Genomic DNA, 18,933 nt, shown 5'->3' on the forward strand with positions numbered 1-18,933 from the left:
TACTGCGCTAGCGAGGCGAACAGGTGTCACTGGTAAACACAATCGGTATCAATAGTTTCCACAAGTTAATGTCGAAAAAGTAAGAAAACTCCGCAACAGTCATTCATTACTGCTCGAGACAGCGGACCCCTCACGACCTAATTAAACTCTCATAAGCAAACAAAAATCTGACCACCTTTGCCCTGGGGGAGGATTTAACTTACGACCTTCAGAATATGAGACTGACGCGCTGCGTACTGCGCTACCGAGGTGGACAGGGGTCAATAGGAAACACAATCGGTATCAATAGTTCCCTCAAGTTAAAGGTCGTAAATGTAAGAAAACTCAGCAACAGTAATTCATTACTGCTCCAGACAGCGCACCCCTCACGACCTAATTAAACTCTCATAAGCAAACAAAAAATCTGCATCGCCTTTGCCCCGGGTGTGGATTGAACTCACGACCTTCAGATTATGAGACTGACGCTGTGTCTGCTGCGCTACCGAGGCGGACAGGTGTCACTGGGAAACACAATCGGTATCAATAGTTCCCACAAACTAAAGGTCAAAAAAGTAAGAAAACTCAGCAACCGTCATTCATTACTGCTCCAGACAGTGCACCCCTCACGACCTAAATAAACTTTCATAAGCAAACGAAAAATCTGCACCGCCTTTGCCCCGGATGTGGATTGAACTCACGACCTTCAGATTTTGAGACTGACGCGCTGCCTACTGTGCTACCGAGGCGGACAGGTGTCACTAGGAAACATAATCGGTATCAATATTTCCCACGAGTTAAAGGTCAGTTAAAGGTCGAAAAATTAAGAAAACCGAGAAACAGTCATTCATAACTGCTCCAGACAGTGCACCCCTCCCGGCATAGTTAAACAATCATAAGCAAACAAATAAACTGCACCGTCTGTGCCCCGGGTAAGGATTGAACTCACGACCTTCAGATCATGAGACTGACACGCTGCCTACTGCGCTACCGAGGCGGACAGGTGTCACTAGGAAACACAATCGGTATCAATAGTTCCCTTAAGAGAAAGGTCCAAAAAGTAAGAAAACCGAGCAACAGTCATTTGTTACTGATCCAGACAGTGCACCCTTCACGACCTAATTAAACTCTCATAAGCAAACAAAAAATCTGCACCGCCTTTGGCCCGGGTAAGGATTGAACTCACGACCTTCCGATTACGAGAATGACGTGCTGCCTATTGCGCTACCGAGGCGGAGAGGTGTCACTGGGAAACACAACCGGTATCAATAGTTCCCACAAGTTAAAGGTCCAAAAAGTAAGAAAACTCAGCAACAGTCATTCATTACTGCTCCAGACAGCGCACCCCTCACGACGTAATTAAACTCTCATAAGCAAACAAAAAATCTGCACCGCCTTTGCCCCGGGTGTGGATTGAACTCACGACCTTCAGATTATGAGACTGACGTGCTGCCTACTGCGCTACCGAGGCGGACAGGGGTCACTGGGAAACACAACCGGTATCAATAGTTCCCACAAGGTAAAGGTCGAAAAAGTAAGAAATCCGAGCAACAGTCATTCATTACTGCTCCTGGCAGTGCACCCCTCAAGACCTAATTAAACTCTCATAAGCAAACAAAAAATCTGCACCGCCTTTGCCCCGGGTGTGGATTGAACTCACGACCTTAAGATTATGAGACTGACGCGCTGCCTACTGCGCTACCGATGCGGACAGGGGTAACTGGGAAACGCAACCGGGATCATTAGTTCCCACAAGCTAAAGATGGAAAAAGTAAGAAAACCGAGCAACAGTCATTCATTACTGCTCCAGACAGTGCACCCCTCACGACCTAATTAAACTCTCATAAGCAAACAAAAAATCTGCACCGCCTTTGCCCCGGGTGTGGATTGAACTCACGACCTTCAGATTATGAGACTGACGTGCTGCCTACTGCGCTACCGAGGCGGACAGGGGTCACTGGGAAGCACAACCGGTATCAATAGTTCCCACAAGTTAAAGCTCGAAAAATTAAGAAAACTCAGCAACAGTCATTCATTACTGCTCCAGACAGTGCACCCCTCACGACCTAATTGAACTCTCATAAGCAAACAAAAAATCTGCACCGCCTTTGCCCCGGGTGTGGATTGAACTCACGACCTTCAGATTATGAGACTGACGCGCTGCCTACTGCGCTACCGAGGCGGACAGAGGTCAGTGGGAAACGCAACCGGAATCATTAGTTCCCACAAGCTAAAGGTCGAAAAGTAAGAAAACCGAGCAACAGTCATTCATTACTGCTCCAGGCAGTGCACCCCTCACGACCAAATTAAACTCTCATAAGCAAACAAAAAATCTGCACCGCCTTTGCCCCGGGTGTGGATTGAACTCATGATCTTCAGAATATGAGACTGACGCGCTGTCTACTGCGCTACCGATGCGGCCAGGGGTAACTGGGAAACGCAACCGGGATCATAAGTTCCCACAAGCTAAAGGTCGAAAAAGTAAGAAAATCGAGAAACAGTCATTCATTACTGCTCCAGACAGTGCACCCCTCACGACCTAATTAAACTCTCATAAGCAAACAAAAAATCTGCACCGCATTTGCCCCGGGTATGGATTGAACTCACGACCTACATATTATGAGACTGACCCGCTGCCTAATGCACTACCGAGGCGGAGAGGGGTCACTAGGAAACGCAACCGGTATCATTAGTTCCCACAAATTAAAGGTCGAAAAAGTAAGAAAACAGAGCAACAGTCATTCATTACTGCTCCAGACAGTGATCACCTCACGACCTAATTAAACTCTCATAAGCAAACAAAACATCTGCACCGCCTTTGCCCAGGGTGAGGATTGAACTCACGACCTTCAGATTATGAGCCTGACGCGCTGCCTACTGCGCTACCGAGGCGGACAGGGGTCACTGGGAAACGCAACCACGATCATTAGTTCCCACAAACTAAAGGTCAAAAAAGTAAGAAAACCGAGCAACAGTCATTCATTACTGCTCCAGACAGTGCACCCCTCACGACCCAATTAAACTCTCATAAGAAAACAAAAAATCTGCACCGCTTTTGCCCCGGGTGAAGATCGAACTCACGAGCTTCAGATTATGAGACTGACGCGCTGCCTACTGCGCTACCGAAGCGGACAGTTGTCACTAGCAAACACAATCGGTATCAATAGTTCCCACAAGTGAAAGGTCGAAAAAATAAGAAAACCGAGCAAAAGTCATTCATTACTCCTCCAGACAGTGCACCCCTCCCGACCTAGTTAAACTCTCATAAGCAAACAAATAAACTGCACCGCCTTTGCCCCGGGTAAGGATTGAACTCACGACCTTCAGATTATGATACTGAAGCGCCGCCTACTGCGCTAGCGAGGCGAACAGGTGTCACTGGTAAACACAATCGGTATCAATAGTTTCCACAAGTTAAAGGTCGAAAAAGTAAGAAAACTCCGCAACAGTCATTCATTACTGCTCGAGACAGCAGACCCCTCACGACCTAATTAAACTCTCATAAGCAAACAAAAAGTCTGCACCGCCTTTGTCCCGGGTGTGGATTGAACTCACGACCTTCAGATTATGAGCCTGACGCGCTGCCTACTGCGTTATCGAGGCGGACAGGTGTCACTGGGACACGCAACCGGGATCATTAGTTCCCACAAATTAAAGGTCGAAAAAGTAAGAAAACCGAGCAACAGTCATTCATTACTGCTCCAGACAGCGCACCCCTCACGACCCAAAAACTCTCATAAGACAACAAAAAATCTTCACAGCTTTTGCCCCGTGTGAGGATTGAAATCTCGTTAGCTTCAGATTATGAGACTGACGCGCTGCCTACTGCGCTACCGAAGCGGACAGTTGTCACTAGCAAACACAATCGGTATCAATGGTTCCCACAAGTGAAAGGTCGAAAAAATAAGAGAACTCAGCAACAGTCATTCATTACTGCTCCAGACAGCGCACCCCTCACGACGTAATTAAACTCTCATAAGCAAACAAAAAGTCTGCACCGCCTTTGCCCCGGGTGTGGATTGAACTCACGACCTTCAGATTATGAGACTGACGTGCTGCCTACTGCGCTACCGAGGCGGGCAGGGGTCACTGGGAAACACAACCGGTATCAATAGTTCCCACAAGGTAAAGGTCGAAAAATTAAGAAAACTCAGCAACAGTCATTCATTACTGCTCCAGCCAGTGCACCCCTCACGATCTAATTAAACTCTCACAAGCAAACAAAAAATCTGCACCGCCTTTGCCCCGGCTGTGGATTGAACTCACGACCTTAAGATTATAAGGCTGACGCGCTGCCTACTGCGCTACCGAGGCGGACAGAAGTCAGTGGAAAACGCAACCGGGATCATTAGTTCCCACAAGCTAAAGGTCGAAAAGTAAGAAAACCGAGCAACAGTCATTCATTACTGCTCCAGGCAGTGTACCCCTCACGACCAAATTAAAGTCTCATAAGCAAACAAAAAATCTGCACCGCCTTTGCCCCGGGTGTGGATTGAACTCATGACCTTCAGATTATGAGACTGACGCGCTGTCTACTGCGCTACCGATGCGGCCAGGGGTAACTGGGAAACGCAACCGGGATCATAAGTTCCCACAAGCTAAAGGTCGAAAAAGTAAGAAAACCGAGCAACAGTCATTCATTACTGCTCCAGACTGTGCACCCCTCACGACCTAATTAAACTCTCATAAGCAAACAAAAAATCTGCACCGCATTTACCCCGGGTGTGGATTGAACTCACGACCTACATATTATGAGACTGACCCGCTGCCTAATGCACTACCGAGGCGGAGAGGGGTCACTAGGAAACGCAACCGGTATCATTAGTTCCCACAAATTAAAGGTCGAAAAAGTAAGAAAACAGAGCAACAGTCATTCATTACTGCTCCAGACAGTGATCACCTCACGACCTAATTAAACTCTAATAGGCAAACAAAACATCTGCACCGCCTTTGCCCCGGGTGAGGATCGAACTCACGACCTTCAGATTATGAGCCTGACGCGCTGCCTACTGCGCTACCGAGGCGGACAGGGGTCACTGGGAAACGCAACCACGATCATTAGTTCCCCCAAACTAAAGGTCAAAAAAGTAAGAAAACCGAGCAACAGTCATTCATTACTGCTCCTAACAGTGCACCCCTCCCGACCTAGTTAAACTCTCATAAGCAAACAAATAAACTGCACCGCCTTTGCCCCGGGTAACGATTGAACTCACGACCTTCAGATTATGAGACTGAAGCGCCGCCTACTGCGCTAGCGAGGCGAACAGGTGTCACTGGGAAACACAATCGGTATCAATAGTTTCCACAAGTTAAAGGTCGAAAAAGTAAGAAAACTCCGCAACAGTCATTCATTACTGCTCCAGACAGCGCACCCCTCACGACCTAATTAAACTCTCATAAGCAAACAAAAATCTGACCACCTTTGCCCCGGGGGAGGATTTAACTCATTACCTTCAGAATATGAGACTGACGCGCTGCGTACTGCGCTACCGAGGTGGACAGGGGTCAATGGGAAACACAATCGGTATCAATCGTTCCCACAAGTAAAGGTCGAAAATTAAGAAAACTCAGCAACAGTCATTCATTACTGCTCCAGACAGCGCACTCCTCACAACCTAAATACACTTTCATAAGGAAACAAAAAATATGCACCGCCATTGGCCCGGGTGAGGATTCAACTCACGACCTTCAGATTATGAGACTGACGCGCCGCCTACTGCGCTACCGAGGCGGGCAGGTGTCACTGGGAAACACAATCGGTATCAATAGTTCCCACAAGTTAAAGGTCAGAAAAGTAAAAAAACCGAGCAACAGTCATTCGTTACTTCTCCAGACAGTGCACCCCTCACGACCTAACTAAACTCTCATAAGAAACAAAAAATCTGCACCGACTTTGCCCCGGGTGTGGATTGAACTCACGACCTTCAGATTATGAGACTGACGCGCTGCCTACTGCGCTACCGAGGCGGACAGAGGTCACTGGGAAACGCAACCGGGATCATTAGTTCTCACAAGCTAAAGGTCGAAAAAGTACGAAAACCGAGCAACAGTCATTCGTTACTGCTCCAGGCAGTGCACCCCTCACGACCTAATTAAACTCTCATAAGCAAACAAAAAATCTGCACCGCCTTTGCCCCGGGTGTGGATTGAACTCACGACCTTCAGATTATGAGACTGACGCGCTGCCTACTGCGCTACCGATGCGGACAGGGAAAACTGGGACACGCAACCGGGATCATTAGTTCCCACAAGTTAAATGTCGAAAAAGTAAGAAAACCGAGCAACAGTCATTCATTACTGCTCCAGACAGCGCACCCCTCACGACCCAATTAAACTCTCATAAGAAAAGAAAAATCTGCACCGCTTTTGCCCCGGGTGAGGATTGAACTCACGAGCTTCAGATTATGAGACTGACGCGCTGCCTACTGCGCTACCGAAGCGGACAAGTGTCACTGGGAAACACAATCGGTATCAATAGTTCCCACAAAAAAAAGGTCGAAAAAGTAAGAAAACTCGGCAACAGTCATTCATTACTGCTCCAGACAGTGCACCCCTCACGACCTAATTGAACTTTCATAAGCAAACGAAAAATCTGCACCGCCTTTGCCCCGGGTGTGGATTGAACTCACGACCTTCAGATTCTGAGACTGACGCGCTGCCTACTGTGCTACCGAGGCGGACAGGTGTCACTGGGAAACACAATCGGTATCAATAGTTCCCTTAAGTTAAAGGTCAAAAAAGTAAGAAAACCGAGCAACAGTCATTCGTTACTGCTCCAGACAGTGCACCCTTCACGACCTAATTAAACTCTCATAAGCAAACAAAAAATCTGCACCGCCTTTGGCCCGGGTAAGGATTGAACTCACGACCTTCCGATTAGGAGAATGACGTGCTGCCTATTGCGCTACCGAGGCGGAGAGGTGTCACTGGGAAACAGAACCGGTATCAATAGTTCCCACAAGTTAAAGGCCCAAAAAGTAAGAAAACTCAGCAACAGTCATTCATTACTGCTCCAGACAGCGCACCCCTCACGACGTAATTAAACTCTCATAAGCAAACAAAAAATCTGCACCGCCTTTGCCCCGGGTGTGGATTGAACTCACGACCTTCAGATTATGAGACTGACGTGCTGCCTACTGCGCTACCGAGGCGGACAGGGGTCACTGTGAAACACAACCGGTATCAATAGTTCCCACAAGGTAAAGGTCGAAAAATTAAGAAAACTCAGCAACAGTCATTCATTACTGCTCCAGACAGTGCACCCCTCACGACCTAATTAAACTCTCATAAGCAAACAAAAAATATGCACCGCCTTTGCCCCGGGTGTGGATTGAACTCACGACCTTCAGATTATGAGACTGACGCGCTGCCTACTGCGCTACCGAGGCGGACAGAGGTCACTGGGAAACGCAACCGGGATCATTAGTTCTCACAAGCTAAAGGTCGAAAAAGTACGAAAACCGAGCAACAGTCATTCGTTACTGCTCCAGGCAGTGCACCCCTCACGACCTAATTAAACTCTCATAAGCAAACAAAAAATCTGCACCGCCTTTGCCCCTGGTGTGGATTGAACTCACGACCTTCACATTATGAGACTGACGCGCTGCCTACTGCGCTACCGATGCGGACAGGGGTAACTGGGAAACTCAACCGGGATCATTAGTTCCCACAAGCTAAAGATGGAAAAAGTAAGAAAACCGAGCAACAGTCATTCATTACTGCTCCAGACAGTGCACCCCTCACGGCCTAATTAAACTCTCATAAGCAAACAAAAAATCTGCACCGCCTTTGCCCCGGGTTGGATTGAACTCACGACCTTCAGATTATGAGACTGACGTGCTGCCTACTGCGCTACCGAGGCGGACAGAGGTCAGTGGGAAACACAACCGGTATCAATTGTTCCCACAAGTTAAAGGCCGAAAAATTAAGAAAACTCAGCAACAGTCATTCATTACTGCTCCAGACAGTGCACCCCTCAAGACCTAATTAAACTCTCATAAGCAAACAAAAAATCTGCACCGCCTTTGCCCCGGGTGTGGACTGAACTCACGACCTACATATTATGAGACTGACCCGCTGCCTACTGCGCTACCGAGGCAGACAGGCGTCACTGGGAAACACAACCGGTATCAATAGTTCCCACAAGGTAAAGGTCGAAAAATTAAGAAAACACAGCAACAGTCATTCATTACTGCTACAGACAGCGCAGCTCTCACGACCCAAATAAACTCTCATAAGCGAACAAAAAATCTGCACCACCTTTGCCCCGGGTGAGGATTGAAGTCACAACCTTCAGATTATGAGAGTGACGCGCTGCCTACTGCACTACCGAGGCGGAGAGGGGTCACTGGGAAACGCAAACGGTATCATTAGTTCCCACAAATTAAAGGTCGAAAAAGTAAGAAAACTGAGCAACAGTCATTCATTACTGCTCCAGACAGTGATCACCTCACGACCTAATTAAACTCTCATAAGCAAACAAAACATCTGCACCGCCTTTGCCCCTGGTGAGGATCGAACTCACGACCTTCAGATTATGAGACTGACGCGCTGCCTACTGCGCTACCGAGGCGGACAGGGGTCACTGGGAAACGCAACCACGATCATTTGTTCCCACAAACTAAAGGTCAAAAAAGTAAGAAAACCGAGCAACAGTCATTCATTACTGCTCCAGACAGTGCACCCCTCACGACCTAATTAAACTCTCATAAGCAAACAAAACATCTGCACTGCCTTTGCCCCGGATTAGGATGGAATTCATGACCTTCAAATTATGAGACTGATGCGCTGCCTACTGCGTTACGAGGCGGACAGGTGTCACTGGGACACGCAACCGGGATCATTAGTTCCCACAAATTAAAGGTCGAAAAAGTTGAAAACCGACCAACAGTCATTCATTACTGCTCCAGACAGCGCACCCCTCACGACCCAATTAAACTCTCATAAGAAAACAAAAAATCTGCACCTCTTTTGCCCCGGGTGAGGATCGAACTCACGAGCTTCATATTATGAGACTGACGCGCTGCCTACTGCGCTACCGAAGCGGACAGTTGTCACTAGCAAACACAATTCGTATCAATAGTTCCCACAAGTGAAAGGTCGAAAAAATAAGAAAACCGAGCAACAGTCATTCGTTACTGTTCCAGACAGTGCACCCCTCCCGACCTAGTTAAACGCTCATAAGCAAACAAATAAACTGCACCGCCTTTCCCCCGGGTAAGAATTGAACTCACGACCTTCAGATTATGAGACTGAAGCGCCGCCTACTGCGCTAGCGAGGCGAACAGGTGTCACTGGGAAACACTATCGGTATCAATAGTTTCCACAAGTTAAAGGTCGAAAAAGTAAGAAAACTCCGCAACAGTCATTCATTACTGCTCCAGACAGCGCACCCCTCACGACCTAATTACACTCTCATAAGCAAACAAAAATCTGACCACCTTTGCCCCGGGGGAGGATTTAACTCACGACCTTCAGAATATGAAACTGACGCGCTGCGTACTGCGCTACCGAGGTGGACAGGGGTCAATGGGAAACACAATCGGTATCAATAGTTCCCTCAAGTTAAAGGTCGTAAATGTGAGAAAACTCAGCAACAGTAATTCATTACTGCTCCAGACAGCGCACCCCTCACGACCTAATTAAACTCTCATAAGCAAACAAAAAATATGCATCGCCTTTGCCCCGGGTGTGGATTGAACTCACGACCTTCAGATTATGAGACTGACGCTGTGTCTGCTGCGCTACCGAGGCGGACAGGTGTCACTGGGAAACACAATCGGTATCAATAGTTCCCACAAATTAAAGGTCAAAAAAGTAAGAAAACTCAGCAACCGTCATTCATTACTGCTCCAGACAGTGCACCCCTCACGACCTAATTAAACTTTCATAAGCAACCGAAAAATCTGCACCGCCTTTGCCCCGGATTTCGATTGAACTCACGACCTTCAGATTTTGAGACTGACGCGCTGCCTACTGTGCTACCGAGGCGGACAGGTGTCACTGGGAAACATAATCGGTATCAATAGTTCCCACGAGTTAAAGGTCGAAAAAATAAGAAAACCGAAAAACATTCATTCATTACTGCTCCAGACAGTGCACCCCTCCCGGCCTAGTTAAACACTCATAAGCAAACAAATAAACTGCACCGTCTGTGCCCGGGTAAGGATTGAACTCACGACCTTAAGATTATGAGACTGACGCGCTGCCTACTGCGCTACCGATGCGGACAGGGGTAACTGGGAAACGCAATCGGTATCAATAGTTCCCTTAAGAGAAAGGTCCAAAAAATAAGAAAACCGAGCAACAGTCATTCGTTACTGCTCCAGACAGTGCACCCTTCACGACCTAATTAAACTCTCATAAGCAAACAAAAAATCTGCACCGCCTTTGGCCCGGGTAACTATTAAACTCACGACCTTCAGATTATGAGACTGACGTGCTGCCTACTGCGCTACCGAGGCGAACAGGGGTCACTGGGAAACACAACCGGTATCAATAGTTCCTACACAAGGTAAAAGTCGAAAAATTAAGAAAACTCAGCAACAGTCATTCATTATTGCTCCAGCCAGTGCACCCCTCACGACCTAATTAAACTCTCATAAGCAAACAAAAAATCTGCACCGCCTTTGCCCCGGGTGTGGATTGAACTCACGACCTTCAGATTATGAGGCTGACGCGCTGCCTACTGCGCTACCAAGGCGGACAGAGGTCACTGGGAAACGCAACCGGGATCATTAGTTCCCACAAGTGAAAGGTCGAAAAAATAAGAAAACCGAGCAACAGTCATTCATTACTGCTCCAGACAGTGCACCCCTCCCGACCTAGTTAAACTCTCATAAGCAAACAAATAAACTGCACCGCCTTTGCACCGGGTAAGGATTGAACTCACGACCTTCAGATTATGAGACTGAAGCGCCGCCTACTGCGCTAGCGAGGCGAACAGGTGTCACTGGGAAACACAATCGGTATCAATTGTTTCCACAAAAAAAGGTCGAAAAAGAAAGAAAACTCGGCAACAGTCATTCATTACTGCTCCAGACAGTGCACCCCTCACGACGTAATTAAACTTTCATAAGCAAACGAAAAATCTGCACCGCCTTTGCCCCGGGTGTGGATTGAACTCACGACCTTCAGATTCTGAGACTGACGCGCTGCCTACTGTGCTACCGAGGCGGACAGGTGTCACTGGGAAACACAATCGGTATCAATAGTTCCCTTAAGTTAAAGGTCAAAAAAGTAAGAAAACCGAGCAACAGTCATTCGTTACTGCTCCAGACAGTGCACCCTTCACGACCTAATTAAACTCTCATAAGCAAACAAAAAATCTGCACCGCCTTTGGCCCGGGTAAGGATTGAACTCACGACCTTCCGATTACGAGAATGACGTGCTGCCTATTGCGCTACCGAGACGGAGAGGTGTCACTGGGAAACAGAACCGGTATCAATAGTTCCCACAAGTTAAAGGCCCAAAAAGTAAGAAAACTCAGCAACAGTCATTCATTACTGCTCCAGATAGCGCACTCCTCACGACGTAATTAAACTCTCATAAGCAAACAAAAAATCTGCACCGCCTTTGCCCCGGGTGTGGATTGAACTCACGACCTTCAGATTATGAGACTGACGTGCTGCCTACTGCGCTACCGAGGCGGACAGGGGTCACTGGGAAACACAACCGGTATCAATAGTTCCCGCAAGGTGAAGGTCGAAAAATTAAGAAAACTCAGCAACAGTCATTCATTACTGCTTCAGACAGTGCACCCCTCACGACCTAATCAAACTCTCATAAGCAAACAAAAAATCTGCACCGCCTTTGCCCCGGGTGTGGATTGAACTCACGACCTTCAGATTACGAGACTGACGCGCTGCCTACTGCGCTACCGAGGCGGACAGAGGTCACTGGGAAACGCAACCGGGATCATTAGTTCCCACAAGCTAAAGGTCGAAAAAGTACGAAAACCGAGCAACAGTCATTCATTACTGCTCCAGGCAGTGGACCCCTCACGACCTAATTAAACTCTCATAAGCAAACAAAAAATCTGCACCGCCTTTGCCCCGGGTGTGGATTGAACTCACGACCTTCAGATTATGAGACTGACGCGCTGCCTACTGCGCTACCGAAGCGGACAGGGGTAACTGGGAAACTCAACCGGGATCATTAGTTCCAACAAGCTAAAGATGGAAAAAGTAAGAAAACCGAGCAACAGTCATTCATTACTGCTCCAGACAGTGCACCCCTCACGGCCTAATTAAACTCTCATAAGCAAACAAAAAATCTGCACCGCCTTTGCCCCGGGTGTGGATTGAACTCACGACCTTCAGATTATGAGACTGACGTGCTGCCTACTGCGCTACCGAGGCGGACAGAGGTCAGTTGGAAACACAACCGGTATCAATTGTTCCCACAAGTTAAAGGCCGAAAAATTAAGAAAACTCAGCAACAGTCATTCATTACTGCTCCAGACAGTGCACTTCTCAAGACCTAATTAAACTCTCATAAGCAAACAAAAAATCTGCACCGCCTTTGCCCCGGGTGTGGATTAAGAATAGAATAGAATAGATAGATTTATTTCCAGAAATACAAAGATTCTGGCGGATACCATCGACTAAAAGCTGTTGTCAAACAGCTTGACGGGGTCGATGGTCCGTTACAAGGCATATGTGGCAAATGTACACAACAATATCTGAAATTATTGAAAAACAATGAAAACAAAAATTCAATGCAGAAGAAGACAGGAAATCATACACAATTTGCTCTGACAAGTGAAACATAGAAAACAATAATAGTAATACGTTAAGTCATCACATGTTAACAAAGAGAGTCCTGAGTTCCTTGGCTGAGAAGCACTTGACGTCTTTGTATTTATTTAAAATATGTGGCAAGTTGTGCTCTAATGATTGTAGCCTATAATTATTGCGAAATCTAGGAACATACCACATGTCACTGTTTCTAGTATTGGCGGAAGTGATTCTAGGTGTCAACGATGCAGTCGACGCAAGAAAATTATGAAGATATTTTTTAGAGAAATAGAAGGAATAAAGTAGGCGAAAAGTGTAAAGATGTTCTATTTTAATGATTCTATGATTTAGGAAAGCTGGCCGTGTTGTCTCTAAGAAGCCCATATTGTCAATGTGCCGAATCATCCTTTTTTGCAGTAAAAATAATTTCATAATGTTTGTTTTCCCAGTAGTCCCCCAGACTAAGCTACAATAACTTAAATGAGAAAAGAATAGAGCATAATAAATGTTAAGTTTTGCTTTCGGTGGAAGAAGATACCTACATCTAGATAAAGCACCTGTTATAGCTGACAGTTTTTTACAGATATTTTCTACGTGTTTATCCCAAGTAAGATGCGAAGAAAAAGTAACGCCTAGTAATTTATGTTCATCAACAATTTGAAGTTCTTTACCAGCAAATAATAACGTTTGTTGGCAAGTCAGAGATTTGTTTTTAGCGCGAAATAACATTACTTTAGTTTTTGTAGGATTTATTTTAAGGCAGTTAGCAATCGACCATTGAGATAACTTAACCAGTAGATCGTTGCATTGTCTTATTAATTTCTGTGAATCCGGACCAGAAACAAGAAGTGTAGTGTCATCCGCGTATATGATAAATTGAACAGAGGTGGTAATATTAGTAATGTCATTAACATAGACATTAAAGAGCAGCGGACCTAATACACTACCCTGTGGTACACCGTTTATTATGGGAAGAAAACATGATTTTTCGTCTCTTATGCAAACAGATTGTTTGCGATCAGTTAAATAAGACTCGAATAATGTTAATGGAATACCTCTTAGGCCATTCTGTGATAATTTCCACAGTAGAATTTTGTGATTTATGCAATCGAAGGCTTTACTAAAATCAATGAAGAGCGCCAAGGTGAAAAGATTTCTCTCAATATTTTTCAGTACATATTCCTTGAGTGTGAGCAAAGCGGTTTCCGTTGACCTGCCTTTACGGAAGCCGAACTGGGCATCAGATAGAACACTGTGTCTGTCAAAAAAACTTGAAACACGCGAAAAAATAATCTTTTCTAAGCCTTTGGAAAATACTGGAATTATTGAAATTGGTCGATAATTTGACGTATCATTTCTGTCACCTCCTTTAAAAATAACAGTTACCCTACTCATTTTCATTTTTTCTGGGAAAATTCCATACTGTAAAGCCAAATTAAAGATGTGTGTTAAAGCTGGAGCAATGTATTCTAATACATACTTCACAGGCTTTATCTGTATGTCATCTATATCGAGAGCTTTACTATTCTTAAGATTCTTAAATGTGGTAAATACTTCATATTCATTAGTGGGATTTAAAAATAAGCTATTAGGAGTGGAAAGAAACGATGATGTATTTGGTGGAGCTTGTTGTGGCTGTTGTACCGCGCTTATGCTTGCAAAGTACTCATTAAAGTGATTAGCAAGTGCTAAACCAGAGATTTCGGTTTTATTGTGGATTAACTTCTCCGGCGCGGCAGAATGTTTCTCGCGACCAAGAACCTTATTTATTATGTTCCACAAGATATCAGGATGTTTACCCGTGGCGTCTGTAAACATACGCTCATGATAAGCAATCCTGGCACGCCTGAGTTGCGCATTCAGTTTGTTTCGATACTTTTTAAACATTATCAGCACCTCAGGCGAACGTGTAGCAAGAAAACTATGGTACAATTTATCTTTGTGTTTTATCATTTTAAAAAGTTCTTGCGTAATCCAGGGTTTTCTTATCTTTCTAGTCTGTCTCAATTTCTTGAAAGGAAAATGTAGATTGTAAATTTGCAGGAACGCAGAAAGAAACTTCGAATACGCGACATTTACATCACTTATTTCATATAAGAAAGACCAGTCATATTTGGAAATATCATGCTTAAAAAGATCCATGTTTTTCTCGCTTAAATCTTGTATTGCGAACACATTTGATTTAGAAAAAGTTTTTTTAGCATTCGCACAATACGTCATAAATACAGGGCAATGATCACTGACGTCTGATGTCACTGTTCCAGTATGCTCTACTACAGTGTCAATATTCGTAATCAGAATGTCAAGACATGTAGACGAAGACAGTGTTACACGAGTTGGGGTGTTAATTAGGTTGACAAAGCCACCAGAACTAAGTCTATGTGTAAAATCTACTGAGACAGCACTGTTTACAAGAAAATTTATGTTAGTGTCTCCCCCGCATACAAGTCTAAATTCGTTAGCAGCAACATATTCCAGTAAATTATCAAAGAAACTCATAAATTTGAAAACATTTCCATTAGGCGGGCGATACACCACCGAAATTATGTCAGACAAATGTTGAAGTGTTGACATTTCATAGTCGCAAGTTGTTTTACAAAAATCTGCTAAGAGTTCATATTTTTGTCCTGATGCAATATAAATTGCAACGCCACCTCCACGTTTATCAATTCGATTTAAAACGTAATCAGCATAGCCATCTAGGTACAGCCGAGAATTGCTGTCCTGATACCATGTTTCTGTTAGCATGATGATATCGAACTTAAAACAGAACAGATTTAACAAGTTGCTAATATTTTCTTGTTTATTGGCTGCTGATCGAGCATTCAAGTGCAGCACGGAAGTACTGGAATTTTTCTGAAAGTGTAATTGATGCGGTAAGATGAAATCGTGATATTCCATGGTGGTTCTTAGGAAGTGGTTTGTGTGGTACCAGAAATAATTGAAGTAATCTTAGCAAGATCACGTTCTTCCGAGATCTGCACAACATCACCACCATCATTTTCCCTTGCATAGATTTTTCCGTTGCTGCTCCATACAGATTTCCATTTGTGCTCATATTTCCTTTTCACTGCCATACCAAGCAGCCTCTTTAGTGATGGGCAAAGATGCTCGTTCACGTAAACGGGACAAGTGGATTCTAACCCCAAGTCTCTGTTTGTGATCCTTGTTTTCTTTGCTTTTTTCAGAGCAGCGTCGCGTTTAGCTCTGGATTTAAACTGTACAATGATGTTTGTTTTCTCTGGGTTGCGAGTTGGAACACGGTGACAACACTCGACGTCAGATGAACTGATAGGCTCATGAATTGCCTTGCCTATTTCAGACAGAATAGTAGAAAGGTCCTCATTTTCTTTCTTGACGACACCCTGGATTTCGAGGTTCGTATTTCGCGAGTATTGCTCCGAATTCGTTAGCCTCCTTTCAAGTTCTGATGCTTTTTTTTCCAATGCTGCACATTTTGTGCGTAGTTCATCATTTTCCTTCGCCAGACTAGTATTCTTTGAAATTTCAGAAGCAAGGTTCTGTTTCAGTTCTTCGACCGATTCAAGCGAGAAGTCAATGCTCTGGCTCATCTGGCGTTGCTCAGTGCGCACATCCCGTATCTCATTCCTGAGATCACGCTCCAGTGATTCTTTGAAAAACTTGAATTCCTGCCTAATTTCTTTAAGCAATTCAGTCCTCATTTCTTCTTTGAGCTTCGCTAGTTCCTTAGCCATATCAATAAGCCTAATATTCAGTAACAAGCGCGCAAAACAGGCGAAAAATCACAAAATCAAAAAATTGAAAACTTGGCAGTGGTGACGACACCATATAAATGTAACTGTACAAAACTGCACTAACCTGTAGTGAAACAAGCAGCGAAATTCAGTAGAGTGTCTAGCAGCGTAGTCACCACTGCCAAGTGAAAGAACGGGTGGCCGGTAGTCTGCTTTTATAGCAAGGTGGTATCACAAGATGCCGAGTGATTGCCGAGTGCTGATGATAGGCCACACGCCTCCTGGTGGCAGCCAGTCCTAGGAAGATCGTTCAGTGCTTTCGCTGACCACGGCGATTGCACGTGTTGAAGATCGCTTCTTCCGTCGGTATGCAGCTCCGGTTCAAACGGCTATCTGTAGTGAAACAAGCAGCGAAATTCAGTAGAGTGTCTAGCAGCGTAGTCACCACTGCCAAGTGAAAGAACGGGTGGCCGGTAGTCTGCTTTTATAGCAAGGTGGTATCACAAGATGCCGAGTGATTGCCGAGTGCTGATGATAGGCCACACGCCTCCTGGTGGCAGCCAGTCCTAGGAAGATCGTTCAGTGCTTTCGCTGACCACGGCGATTGCACGTGTTGAAGATCGCTTCTTCCGTCGGTATGCAGCTCCGGTTCAAACGGCTATCTGTAGTGAAACAAGCAGCGAAATTCAGTAGAGTGTCTAGCAGCGTAGTCACCACTGCCAAGTATTGAACTCACGACCTACATATTATGAGACTGACCCGCTGCCTACTGCGCTACCGAGGCAGACAGGCGTCACTGGGAAACACAACCGGTATCAATAGTTCCCACAGGGTAAAGGTCGAAAAATTAAGAAACCTCAGCAACAATCATTCATTAATGCTCCAGACAGCGCCGCTCTCACGACCCAATTAAACTCTCATAAGCAAACAAAAAATCTGCACCACCTTTGCCCCGGGTGAGGATTGAAGTCACAACCTTCAGATTATGAGACTGACGCGCTGCCTACTGCACTACCGAGGCGGAGAGGGGTCACTGGGAAACGCAAACGGTATCATTAGTTCCCACAAATTAAAGGTCGAAAAAGTAAGAAAACTGAGCAACAGTCATTCATTACTGCTCCAGACAGCGCACCCCTCACGACGTAATTAAACTCTCATAAGCAAACAAAAAGTCTGCACCGCCTTTGCCCCGGGTGTGGATTGAACTCACGACCTTCAGATTATGAGACTTTCGTGCTGCCTACTGCGCTACCGAGGCGGACAGGGGTCACTGGGAAACACAACCGGTATCAATAGTTCCCACAAGGTAAAGGTCGAAAAATTAAGAAAACTCAGCAACAGTCATTCATTACTGCTCCAGCCAGTGCACCCCTCACGATCTAATTAAACTCTCATAAGCAAACAAAAAATCTGCACCGCCTTTGCCCCGGGTGTGGATTGAACTCACGACCTTAAGATTATGAGGCTGACGCGCTGCCTACTGCGCTACCGAGGCGGACAGAGGTCACTGGGAAACGCAACCGGGATCATTAGTTCCACAAGCTTAAGGTCGAAAAAGTAAGAAATCCGAGCAACAGTCATTCATTACTGCTCCAGGCTGTGCACCCCTCACGACCTAATTAAACTCTCATAAGCAAACAAAAAATCTGCACCGCCTTTGCCGCGGGTGTGGATTGAACTCACGACCTTAAGATTATGAGACTGCCGCGCTGCCTACTGCGCTACCGATGCGGACAGGGGTAACTGGGAAACGCAACCGGGATCATTAGTTCCCACAAGCTAAAGATGGAAAAAGTAAGAAAACCGAGCAACAGTCATTCATTACTGCTCCAGACAGTGCACCCCTCACGACCTAATTAAACTCTCATAAGCAAACAAAAAATCTGCACTGCCTTTGCCCCGGGTGTGGATTGAACTCATGACCTTCAGATTATGAGACTGACGTGCTGCCTACTGCGCTACCGAGGCGGACGGGGGTCACTGGGAAACACAACTGGTATCAATAGTTCCCACAAGGTAAAGGTCGAAAAATTAGGAAAACTCAGCAACAGTCATTCAATACTGCTCCAGCCAGTGCACCCCTCACGATCTAATTAAACTCTCATAAGCAAACAAAAAATCTGCACCGCCTTTGCCCCGGGTGTCGATTGAACTCACGACCTTAAGATTATAAGGCTGACGCGCTGCCTACTGCGCTACCGAGGCGGACAAAAGTCAGTGGGAAACGCAACCGGGATCATTAGTTCCCACAAGCTAAAGGTCGAAAAGTGAGAAAACCGAGCAACAGTCATTCATTACTGCTCCAGGCAGTGTACCCCTCACGACCAAATTAAAGTCTCATAAGCAAACAAAAAATCTGCACCGCCTTTGCCCCGGGTGTGGATTGAACTCATGACTTTCAGATTATGAGACTGACGCGCTGTCTACTGCGCTACCGATGCGGCCAGGGGTAACTGGGAAACGCAACCGGGATCATAAGTTCCCACAAGCTAAAGGTCGAAAA

At 45.6% G+C, this 18,933-nt stretch overlaps 11 non-coding genes across 11 annotated transcripts; all 11 read right to left on the reverse strand.

Moving 5' to 3' along the window:
* Positions 1-652: 652 nt before the first annotated feature.
* Positions 653-725, reverse strand: TRNAL-CAA (transfer RNA leucine (anticodon CAA)). The gene has a single exon. It is a non-coding gene; the product is annotated as a tRNA-Leu (tRNA).
* A 175-nt stretch (positions 726-900) lies between these two features.
* Positions 901-973, reverse strand: TRNAM-CAU (transfer RNA methionine (anticodon CAU)). Its single transcript has one exon. It is a non-coding gene; the product is annotated as a tRNA-Met (tRNA).
* Positions 974-2,085: 1,112 nt separating this feature from the next.
* TRNAM-CAU (transfer RNA methionine (anticodon CAU)) lies at positions 2,086-2,158 on the reverse strand. The gene has a single exon. It is a non-coding gene; the product is annotated as a tRNA-Met (tRNA).
* Positions 2,159-2,795: 637 nt separating this feature from the next.
* TRNAM-CAU (transfer RNA methionine (anticodon CAU)) lies at positions 2,796-2,868 on the reverse strand. Its single transcript has one exon. It is a non-coding gene; the product is annotated as a tRNA-Met (tRNA).
* Positions 2,869-4,927: 2,059 nt separating this feature from the next.
* Positions 4,928-5,000, reverse strand: TRNAM-CAU (transfer RNA methionine (anticodon CAU)). The gene has a single exon. It is a non-coding gene; the product is annotated as a tRNA-Met (tRNA).
* Positions 5,001-5,870: 870 nt separating this feature from the next.
* On the reverse strand, positions 5,871-5,943 carry TRNAM-CAU (transfer RNA methionine (anticodon CAU)). Its single transcript has one exon. It is a non-coding gene; the product is annotated as a tRNA-Met (tRNA).
* A 400-nt stretch (positions 5,944-6,343) lies between these two features.
* On the reverse strand, positions 6,344-6,416 carry TRNAM-CAU (transfer RNA methionine (anticodon CAU)). Its single transcript has one exon. It is a non-coding gene; the product is annotated as a tRNA-Met (tRNA).
* Positions 6,417-6,580: 164 nt separating this feature from the next.
* TRNAL-CAG (transfer RNA leucine (anticodon CAG)) lies at positions 6,581-6,653 on the reverse strand. Its single transcript has one exon. It is a non-coding gene; the product is annotated as a tRNA-Leu (tRNA).
* Positions 6,654-7,291: 638 nt separating this feature from the next.
* On the reverse strand, positions 7,292-7,364 carry TRNAM-CAU (transfer RNA methionine (anticodon CAU)). The gene has a single exon. It is a non-coding gene; the product is annotated as a tRNA-Met (tRNA).
* Positions 7,365-8,475: 1,111 nt separating this feature from the next.
* On the reverse strand, positions 8,476-8,548 carry TRNAM-CAU (transfer RNA methionine (anticodon CAU)). Its single transcript has one exon. It is a non-coding gene; the product is annotated as a tRNA-Met (tRNA).
* A 2,530-nt stretch (positions 8,549-11,078) lies between these two features.
* On the reverse strand, positions 11,079-11,151 carry TRNAL-CAG (transfer RNA leucine (anticodon CAG)). Its single transcript has one exon. It is a non-coding gene; the product is annotated as a tRNA-Leu (tRNA).
* Between the last annotated feature and the right edge of the window lie 7,782 nt (positions 11,152-18,933).

The sequence above is a fragment of the Rhipicephalus microplus genome, chromosome 3 (assembly GCF_043290135.1).
Source record: "Rhipicephalus microplus isolate Deutch F79 chromosome 3, USDA_Rmic, whole genome shotgun sequence".
Classification (NCBI taxonomy): domain Eukaryota; kingdom Metazoa; phylum Arthropoda; class Arachnida; order Ixodida; family Ixodidae; genus Rhipicephalus; species Rhipicephalus microplus.